This window comes from Cervus elaphus, chromosome 24, assembly GCF_910594005.1.
Source record: "Cervus elaphus chromosome 24, mCerEla1.1, whole genome shotgun sequence".
In the NCBI taxonomy this organism is placed as follows: domain Eukaryota; kingdom Metazoa; phylum Chordata; class Mammalia; order Artiodactyla; family Cervidae; genus Cervus; species Cervus elaphus.
Genome location: NC_057838.1, coordinates 49,471,128 through 49,481,935, shown reverse-complemented (window position 1 = coordinate 49,481,935; position 10,808 = coordinate 49,471,128). Strand labels below are relative to the sequence as shown.

The 10,808-nt window shown below is 39.1% G+C and overlaps 1 long non-coding RNA gene across 1 annotated transcript in view; it reads right to left on the bottom strand.

Moving 5' to 3' along the window:
* Positions 1–1,392: 1,392 nt before the first annotated feature.
* Positions 1,393–10,808, bottom strand: part of LOC122683154 — a 35,279-nt gene continuing 25,863 nt past the window's right edge. The window contains exon 3 of the long non-coding RNA XR_006337641.1: positions 1,393–1,722. This is a non-coding gene — a long non-coding RNA (uncharacterized LOC122683154). The remainder of the gene's footprint in view (positions 1,723–10,808) is intronic.

Sequence of the window (10,808 nt, the reverse complement as noted above, 5' to 3'; positions counted from 1 at the left end):
GATGGGAGGAAAGAATTCATATTCTGATGTAGTCGTCTTCTAGTAGCTTGACTCGCCCCAATTTATAAAATGAACAAAAGCGGTCTCTAAGGAGGGTCTGCTCCATAGAAAGTCTGGAGCTGCCCCTCTGTGGAACTGTTAAACAAGAAAAGTCGATCTTCTAAGCTCTGAAATGTATTTTTCAATATCTATGCAAATGGTGACTTGCCTATAGTCGGAGTTCTTGTTAACAGAGTGCATTATGTTCTGCTCTGGGCCAGCTGGTCTGTGCTGATGGCTTGTTTCTCATAAAAGATGCTGTTTTTACAGGAGAGAGTAAAATACAGTAGTTAAAATTTCAATTATTAATAGGATAATAAAAAGCTCTTTCCTTTTTTAACGAAGTTTTTATTGATGTAATTGTAGGTTCACATGTAATTGTAACAAATGACATAGAGCAATCCCTATACAATATGCCTTACTGTTTTTTCCAGTTTAGTTTCTCTCTCATGCAGATTGGCTGAGTCCTCCTGTGTCCTCAAGTTCACCACTTTTATCCTGTGTCATCTCTACTCTTCTCTTGAGCTCATCCAGTGAATGATTCATTGGTGCTGCTGTATCCTCAAGTTCTATCATCTCCATTTTTAAAATAATTTTATTTCCCTGCTGAAACTTTCTATTTTTCCATTTATTACAAGAGAACTTATAATCAATTGCTGAAACATTTTTATGATGACTGCTCTAAAATTCTGGTCAGATAATTTCAATTCTGATTTATTTCCATGGATGTTGCCATCTGCTGCTTACCTTCTCTCATTCAAGTTGTGATTTTCCTGGTTCTTGGGACAATGGAAACAGTGAGAGACTTTAATTTTGGAGGCTCCAAAATCACTGCAGATGGTGACTGCAGCCATGAAATTAAAAGATGCTTGCTCCTTGGAAGAAAAGTTATGATCAACCTAGACAGCATACTAAAAAGCAGAGACATTACTTTACCAAGAAAGGTCTGTCCAGTCAAAGCTATGGTTTTTCCAGTAGTCATGTATGGATGTGAGAGTTGGACTATAAAGAAAGCTGTGTGCCAAAGAATTGATGCTTTTGAACTGTGGTGTTGGAGAAGACTCTTGAGAGTCCCTTGGACTGCAAGGAGATCCAACCAATCAATCCTACAGGAAATCAGTCCTGAATATTCATTGGAAGGACTGATGCTGAGGCTGAAACTTCAATACTTTGATCACCTGATGCAAAGAGTTGACTCATTAGAAAAGACCCTGATGCTGGGAAAGATTGAAGGCAGGAGGAGAAGGGGACAACAGAGGATGAGATGGTTGGATGGTATCACTGACATGATGGACATGAGTTTGAGTAGGCTCCAGGAATTGGTGATGGACAGGGAAACCTGGCATGCTGCAATCCACGGGGTCGCAAAGAGTCAGACACGACTGAGCAACTGAACTGAACTGAACTGAACCGGGATGACATGATTTCAAGCTGTAATGTGGACATTTCGCCTATTTGTTTTCATTTTTTTCCCATTTATTTCATTTTGTCTATTATGATAGAACTCTGGGTCCCATCGAAATCTTCCATTTTAACAGGCAGTCATCCATTTAGGTGTCATAGACAGTCTTGGGTGACTTTGTGGGTTGTGGTTTCAATGGCAGTTTAATTTTCAGAGCCTCTGTGGTGTTACTTTGGTCTGCTCAGTTTATGCTGATGTTGTCAGCAGCACTCGTTTTCCACCTGAGGGAAGAAGAATGCCACCTGAGCTGCATTCTCTTGTTAGGTCAGGGATTAGGATACAACGGGTCTGGGTCATCTGCCCCTGTCAGGGGACACCCTGCAATCATTTTGTTCCTAAGTCCTGAGAAAACCATCTCACCTTCCTCTTACAAGCTTGTGCTATTTCCAGGGTTTATATTTCTATCGGGTGGGGAGGAGCAAGGAGAAACTCTTCTACACCATCTTGCCCTAACTCGAAGCCACTCTATTTCATTTTAAGAATGAAAAAAGCACAATTTAAACAAATAATTCCATTTTTTTTTCCTGTGAGTCAGTTTCAATCTGCCACGGAGAAGGGGCAACATTATTTAGCCTTGCTGGTTTTGCCCCTTTTCCTCCTCAGCAGTTCCTTCTTTTCCAGTCTCCATCTCCCCTGACTTACCTCCCCACCATTATTCCTTCCATCTGTCAAGGTATAAGTTTGAAGTGATTTTTAAACGGGAGAAACCAGTGGTATCGAATGTAAGCATGGGCACACACACACACACACACACACACAAAACAGCTTCTGTGTTAGGTTAAACACAAAGGCAGCTATAAAACAGGGAGTTTTAGGTACCAGCAGATTTGTAGTACTATTAAATGAATTCTGTGATTTCCAATAAGAAGAGATCTGACATTTATTCACTTAATTTTAGTGACTGATGAGGTTATATGTTTCACCATTCTTGGAGGTTATTTGTATTTAATAGGGATCAAAGTGAAACAAACAGTCCCCTAAAGGCATCATTTCAGAGAGCAAAGGAGTGAGGATGTTATTTCACAACAGTGAGTTTTCAAAGGTGGTAGAGGATAATTCGGTATATTTGTACCTTGAAGGAAGTTATGGTATATTTAAAGACTGGATTCTAAAATTATCACTGCTTTGTTATGTTTTTAATCATAATATTTAATTTAGTTTGAACTTTCAAAAAGTTTAAGTCTTTCAGAGTTTAGATGTTTAGGTGTGGTCAAAACCAAGATTGAGAGACATTGTTCTAGAGAATGAAGGGAAACAGACTACCTTCCTATGGGACTGACCACGAATTAGGTTGTAAAGTGTGGGCTCCTGTCCGTTGAGTGTAAGCTGTGGTATGTGTTTTCCAGCTCTCTATAGATGTGGACTCAACACAAAGTGTCCTTGTGGACACTTTCGTCTAATACTCTGGCATCTTTCCTTCAAATCCACCTTCTCTCCCTCTTAATAGCTGTTGCGCAGGTGTCTTACCATTGTTAAGCAATGGTTAAACGCTTAAAAGACTTATAGAAAAATATTATGAGAGGGACTTATCTCCTTAAAAACCTCATTTCTTTCTTTCTATCCCTATTGGGCTAAGGAGATTCAGTTTAATTAGGCCGGAGTCATATGTACATGTTGTTGCTGTTCAGTTGGTTAAGTCATGTCTGAATCTTTGTAACCCATGGACTGCAGCATATCAGGCCTCCCTGTCCTTCACCATCTCCCAGAGTTTGCTCAAACTCATGTCCATCGAGTTGGTAATGCCATCCAACCATGTCATCGTGTGTCATCCCCTTCTCCTCCTGCCTTCAATCTTTCCCGGCATCAAGGTCTTTGCCAATGAGCCAGCTCTTCACATCAGGTGGACACAGTACTGGAGCTTCAGCTTCAGCATCAGTTCTTACAATGAATTTCCTTTAGGATCGACAGGATTGATTTCCTTTAGGATTGACTGGTTTGATCTCCATGCTGTCCAAGGGATGCTCAGTCTTCTCCACCTCCAAAGTTTGAAACCATCCATCCTTCATTGCTCAGCCTTCTTTGTGGTCCAACTCTCACATCCGTATACGATTACTGGAAAAACCATAGCTTTGACTATACAGACCTATGTGAGATGAGGCAGGTGTTTATTTATACCATTATATCTTACTGCCTCACTGCTCATGAGTTTTTTTAAACTATTTTTTTTTAAATATAAAAAAGATTAAGGCCATATTTTGCAAAGCAATCAATACTGGCAACAGAAGAATTTATTTATTTAACAGGATACAAATGTGCAATTTTATTCTAAAAACTTAACTCATTTATATTTTTCACTTTTTTGTATTAGAAGCATTCATCCCACTTTAACAGGGCACTCACCTCCCTAGTCTACACTCTAGGAGAAAAACAAATGATTTCTCTCATCATACAGACAATGTTAAAGGGAGTTTTTCCTGCACTCGTTGAAAGAGAAACAGTTTTTCCTATGGCTTATGATTTGTGCTCTGGATGTATGGTCCCCTGAAGTCTAGAAGGAAATAAAAGAAGGGATAGTTTTTGTGTGGAGGGATAAACAAGGTGTGGCGGTGGGTCTGGAGGTGGAGAAATTAAGTGAGGTGACTGATAAATACAAGTGACCTCACTGTAGGGTACTTGTTCTAGAAGGCACTGTCTCATAACCCAGGACATGTCCAGTGATTGAACCAAGAGGAGGATAGCTGTAAAGGAAACATGCTAAAAGGTCCATGATCCACAGTGTCTTGGAGGCATTACTCATAATGCAGGCCATGCAGCCTTTTCCAGCTGGGACTCTAGTTTGCACCACATGGAAGCCCTGTTCATGTCCTACCAGTACATCACCAGCTAATTTTCCCACAGCGGTAGCATTCCCCTATGCCATGAGACTTTATGCTGTCCCCATCCGATGATGCCCATGCGTGCACCTCTAGACAATGCCATGGACTTCTGAAAGATGAATTTCTACAGCAGGACGTGGATGAGTATGGACCCTATTTAGCCCATGTATGGTTCGGTGTGAAGATGTTAAAACGTCTAGGCTTTCCATAGGCTGTAAGGTAGCACTGATTATGAGGTTTCACCATCAGTCTTACAGGGCAGAGACAGAAACAGTGGTGGTGTCAAAGGCTGCTTGTGCCTTAGCAGGGCTGGGATTGGGACAGGAAACAGAATCGGCAAACACAGGAGGAAAAGAGCCCAGATCTGGACTTAATGTCGACTCTGAGCACCTGACCTTGCCCGAGAGCTATTTCCTGATCTCCAAGGTAAGAAATTTCTGATACTGTTCAGTTGTGAGGAAGACCTGTACTTCAGGGATGCCTGGACTCATACCAACCTCAAAGTCAGTCTAACGTGATGTCTGCCCTTTGGGGTAAGTCTATTTCCCTTGCCAGTGATTGGTTTGAGAAGAAGCCTACAACATATTTCTAGCTAATTAGAGATGAGGGTTACACCACAAGGACGTCTAGAAATTCTTCCTTTCTTTTAAAAAGAGAGATCTTTGGAAGAAATAAGTTCCCTTCTTCCATTTCCTCCATCTTGGTATATATTTAGGTGGACATGCTGGGGACTGTTGCTGTCATCTCATGACCATGCGGAGAAAGCAAGAAATATAAGAAGAATTTAAGCTGGAGCAATAATGAAGTCAAGCCACTGAGTTCACCCACTCTGAAATGGCCCCATTTTTAGTTCTAACATTGATAAGAGAATAAGTCTTTCTTAGTGTTTAAGCCAATTTTAGTTGAATTTTCTGTTACCTCCAGCCAAAAGCATGCCAAATGAATTCATTATTGATGAGAAAATAAATCCTTTGCATCATTTCATGAACTCCGTACAGATTTATGATCAGCTAAGGGTAGCAGGCTCTTCTGTCTGGTAGTGGACTATCTCCCCACCCTCTTTCAGGTGGTTCTGAGACTGCATAGGCGACACTCTATGAAAGAATCTTTCTGTAATCACCAAGCACTTTTTCTTTCATTGCAGTCAATATAGGGAATAAAACTGAGGAAAGGACTCTCCACTCCGAAATAGATTCTGAATTCATAAAATATTATATAAGAAAGTAAAAGGTGCATACATGCAAATTAAAAACCAGAAGACAGAAATACTCACTTTCAGAAATGCAAACACAAAATCAAAGAAGATAAGGGGCTTAAGTGAAAATGTGTTAGGGTCTTATGAGAAGCAGGTACAGGTTCTAGTAGCTGCATTTGGGGGTTTGGATGCCTGTGCAGAGAAGGTAGTGTAGGGCACAGATGCTAGTCACACACGGAACTAGAGTTTCAATATCTGCAACAAGTCAGCATTCACAGGGACAGGCAGACACCATCCCTGCCAGGTGGGGGAAGGAGCAAGGAAGCTTGCCTTATATGCAGGATTGAGTCTAGAAGAAAATAACCCAGTAAGTTCAAACCCATTATCACATGAATGAGCAGGTCCAAATTCATGTCATCAGTGTGTTCCTAAATGAGAAATTAACAAAAAAATGGACCTCGAATAACTGAAATCCATGAATTCTCAGAAGAGGCAAAGCCAGCCTAACCCAATTAGGAGAATCCCACAGTTCAGGAAACTGGGGAATTAAATCTCAGCTAAAGATGAGCACCCGATGATGATTCCATGGAAGGAAGTGAATTACTGGGATGGAGAATAAGATTGTGCAACATAAAGAAAAATTTGTACATTAAGAACAAGAAATAATGGACCTGTCTAAAAGAGGTTTTAAATAATTATTTTTTAAATGTTTACATAGGTAAAGTGAAAAGAGATAAAGCAAGCACAAAACAGTATAAAAAACAGATTTGCAAAAGGAGAAAGGATACAATGGAAATCTTTAAATGACCATCATAAAATTATCACAATTTTTAAAAATCAATTAGCTTGTTGAACAACAGTACAAATACATACAGAAAAATAATGTATATATTAGAACACAGATCTAAGGAACTGACCTAGAGTGTGGAAGAGAAAAACAAGAGGAGTTGAGGCATGTAAAACAGGAAGATGGGGTCTAATATATGCTTGATAGGAGTTCTAGGATAAAGTAAAGTGAATGTGGGAGACCTAAAGTTGTAAGAGAAAATGGCTAAGATTTTCCAGAATTGAAAAAAAAAAAACAATCACCTAAGGCATCCTAAGACTTAAAGAGCATCCCAAGATCCACTGAGGACAAACAAAAACAAATTCATGTCTAAAAGAATCATTGTAATAAAACTTCAGAAAATCAAAAACAATTAGAAAGATGGTAATGATAATCCTATATGCAAAACAGAAAAGAAGACACAGAAGTACAGAACAGACTTTTGGACTCTGTGGGAGAAGGCGAGGGTGGGATGTTTCGAAAGAACAGCATGTATATTATCTATAGTGAAACAGATCACCAGCCCAGGTGGGATGCATGAGACAAGTGCTTGGGCCTGGTGCACTGGGAAGACCCAGAGGAATCGGGTGGAGAGGGAGGTGGGAGGGGGGATCGGGATGGGGAATACATGTAACTCCATGGCTGATTCATGTCAATGTATGACAAAACCCACTGCAATGTTGTGAAGTAATTAGCCACCAACTAATAAAAATAATTGAAAAAAAAATAAAAATAAAATGAGACAAATTAGAGAACTTAAAAAAAAAAAAAAGAAAATCAAAAACAAGAAAAATTCTAAGCTACCAGAGACTAAAAGACATATTCTCACAAAGGAATTCGATTGAAAAAGACTTTCAGTCAACAATAAGAGCTAATATTTTTGAGTGGTTGCTGTGGGCTGGGCAGTATTTTAAGTATCTTTCATTTAATGTTCATAACAATCTGATGGGGAAAAAATACCCTTACTATCCCCACTGCACAGATGAATACAGAACAATGAATTAAAGACAATGGAATAATATATTCAAAGTGGTGCGGTATAAACAATTAAATCTGTAATTCTGTCTCTTACTACACCTTCTTCAAGAGTGGAGCTTGAAGGTTGTTTCTTTCCTGACATACATTTAATAATCCATAAACATGTGAAAGCTAAATAATAATACAAAAAATGTGTTAACTATAGCCATCCCAGAACTGTCATACTGGGGTAAGTTCTTCAGAGTTATATATATGGGTGTTGTGTGTGTGCAGAGGCAAGGCAGCAACTGGTGGTGAAGATATATTTTTAAACATATCTTTGTTTTTTTCACTGCCTGACCAGATTGGTTTAAAGAAGTTATGCATTAAAATATTTGGATTAAAGTAGAACAGTGTGTCCTCTCCAAATATCCTATAGCACAAAAGATGGTCTTCTATATCAGTAAAAAGAGAGCTTTTAAGTATTTGAAACCAAAGGAATCCAGTACAAAGGACTCAGATGATAGAATAACTAGGGAACTGATCAGTATTATGAAGTAACTCTGCATTTAGCAAAAGTAAGAGAGCCATTATCAGCCTAGGGCTGGAGCGAGAAAAGTAGGAAGTGGCTGTATCACAGCTCAGGGTCCCTGGTGGGCCTTTCTGATGAGAACTGAGACCGTGGAAGGAGTGAACAATCTTCCAGGAACTGGAGCCACACAGGTGTTGCAGCCATCACTGGGGCTGCCACCTGAACCAGAGCAGGGGGGTAGGTATTTTGACTTTTTCCCTTCTGGTTCTCCAGGCTTCCACATAGAGCCTTGCATTAGCTAAATCCATCTAAAAGCTGAAAGCAAGACAACCTGGGAAATGCAGTATCTTCCAACACACAACCAAGGAGAGAAGGGCAGAGAATGAATGGATCTGAGAGCAAAAGTCAAGGGATGGATTCAGCTCACCCAAGCTGATGAATTCAGGTTAAGTTGCTGCAGTGACTTTCAGCATAAGGGCAGATGAAGTGGCAGGCCTCCTTGGTGTCTGCACTGTTCTCTCACTCTGCCATCTGCCTGAGTTCCTCCACTTTAGCTGGCTTGTCAATGTTGGCTGGAAAATGGCATGTGCGTTTTGTATGTGAATGACTAAATAGACTCCTCTTTCAGGCAGAGGCATTGTTTCCTTCCAATCAGAGTCCTGTTCTACAAGCTAAAGGGAACTTCATTTAAGACCATCCATATACTGAGCTTTGTGTAATGCATATACCCGCTCAACCCCGCTATGCCTAGAAGCTAATAGCGGAACGTGAAAGTAGCTTTCTGGGTTGGAATGGTTTTTCTCATTTGTATTCTAAGTAACTCATTGAGGCAGACATCAAAACCTCCTCCTACTTCCGTTTATTTTGCTCAAGAAAATTTACAGTTCACATGACTATTCTGCTTCAAAGAAATGAGAAATCATCAAGATACAAATTGCCTGAACTATCAAGGCAGCAGCTCAGAAAACCTAGCAGAAGGAAGAGAAATTAGGGCACATTGGAAACAGAAATGAAAAGGGTTTTTGCCATGGCTGTCTTCAACGAATACCTCCAAAGCACAAGTACAAAGAATTTTGAGAATTACTTACTTCACAAAAATTTCATCCTTTCTGAAATTTCATTTTTGAGTAAGTGAACCAGAAAAGATGTCAATGTTAAAAGTCTGTTTTCATTTAGAGCTGATGAATAAAAACTATAACATGATTTTTCTGGAATCAGATTTAAGCAATAACTAGTAGTCATCTTCATCTACCCTCAAAAGAAAAGCCTTTGAGTGAAGAATATGCAACAAATCAAACAAAAGGTGTGATTTTTTATTTAAAAGATATTGGCTATAATTTAAGCAAACTTTTTTTCCTGTTGTTCATCTTTTGATAGAGGTGAGTCATTTAATGAAATATCACTATTATTTCTGGTGGGTGTTTTGAGTGCTAGAAAATATGCTATTTTTGGTGGTGATATGGTTAATTGTTAACTAATCTGTCCAAAACTGAGGTAGATTTTATAAACTGTCCCAGTTTTTAAAAACTTCAGTGCTATCATTAGGCAATTATTTTTACTTTTGAACTGCCTGTGTTTATAAATTCTCTATTCAATGTTCAATGTATAGAGTTATTATCACTTGATCACTTATGTAAGAAAGCTTTGTTTAGTGTGTGTCTCTGTGTGTGCTTGTGTGTGTACTTCATAAAGAACATTAGCACCCTCTTCTGGATGACTTTTGAGGCTATAAAAATATTCCTACAATCTTTCTTTCATTTCTTAACAATGAACAGCTTGAATATTCATTAAATTTGCTCCTGATTAAAGCACACCCCCTAAGTAATTTAATTATACTGTATATTTCAGAAACACTGATAAGTACTAGCGTCAAAAGACATTTCATTGCTAAACATTACTCACTAGGAATAAGTGTTGGCTTATGAAAAGGGAAAAAAAATGCTGCTTCTACATTTCTCAGAATGAGTATTTGCAATGATTTAAATACACAGAGCTATGCAAGGAAGAAGGGAACGCAAGGACAGACAAGGAGAGCAGACTTGTACATTCTTCTCCCAGCTGTCAGGGCTTGAAGAAAAACGGATGCCCTCCTGTGCTTTTAATACCAGCCACTGACACAATTAAATTTTCTTTTATTGTACTGGATTTTTTAAAAGACAATCAGACACCTTTTAAATTAGACTTCCTGGAGTCCCCCAACTTCTCCTGAAATATATTGTATGAGGCTGATGATAGAGATGTATCTGAACTTGTTTGACTCATTCATTCACTCACTCATTTATGCTACAAATATTCTGTGAGCATCTCCTCCTAGAAGGCACTCCTCCAGGCACTGGAGATGCAGGGAACAGATTCAAGTTCCTGACCTTACAGAAATGACATTTCTAGTGAGGAAAGATGGTTACAATGCAGAAGTACATGCATAATGTGTCTGGTGATACATTCTATGTAGAAAAATGAGGCAGGCTGAAGGGGATCAGAAATATGGGAGTACAATGGCTGGGTATTTTACAAAGTGGCTGGAAAAATCCTCACTGATAACGTGACATTTGAGCAGAGACTTGAGGTCAGTGAAAGTTTAAACCTCACGGATATTCAGGGAAAGAGTATCCCAAGTGGAAGGAAGAGTACAGGCAAGCCCTCTGAGGTTGGAACCTTAATTCCCCTTAAATATTTCAAATGTGGTCTAGGGGCTCAGCACATCACAATAGTTAAGAGCCTATATGACTTTGGAATTTGAAAACTGCGATAAAGATCTGTACATTAGCCACTGACAAATGACTTGAAATCTCTGAGACTTTCTTATCTCACCTATAAAATGGGGATTTATACACTTTCCTTCTTCCCAGTGTTACTGTAAAGCTAAACGACAGTGAGGACAAGGATTAATACTGTAATTGGCATTGTAGTGAGTTCAGTAAATGTTAGCTATGACAAGGGAAAAAATGCTTCTCAGGGATACTTGAGTTTTCTATAACATT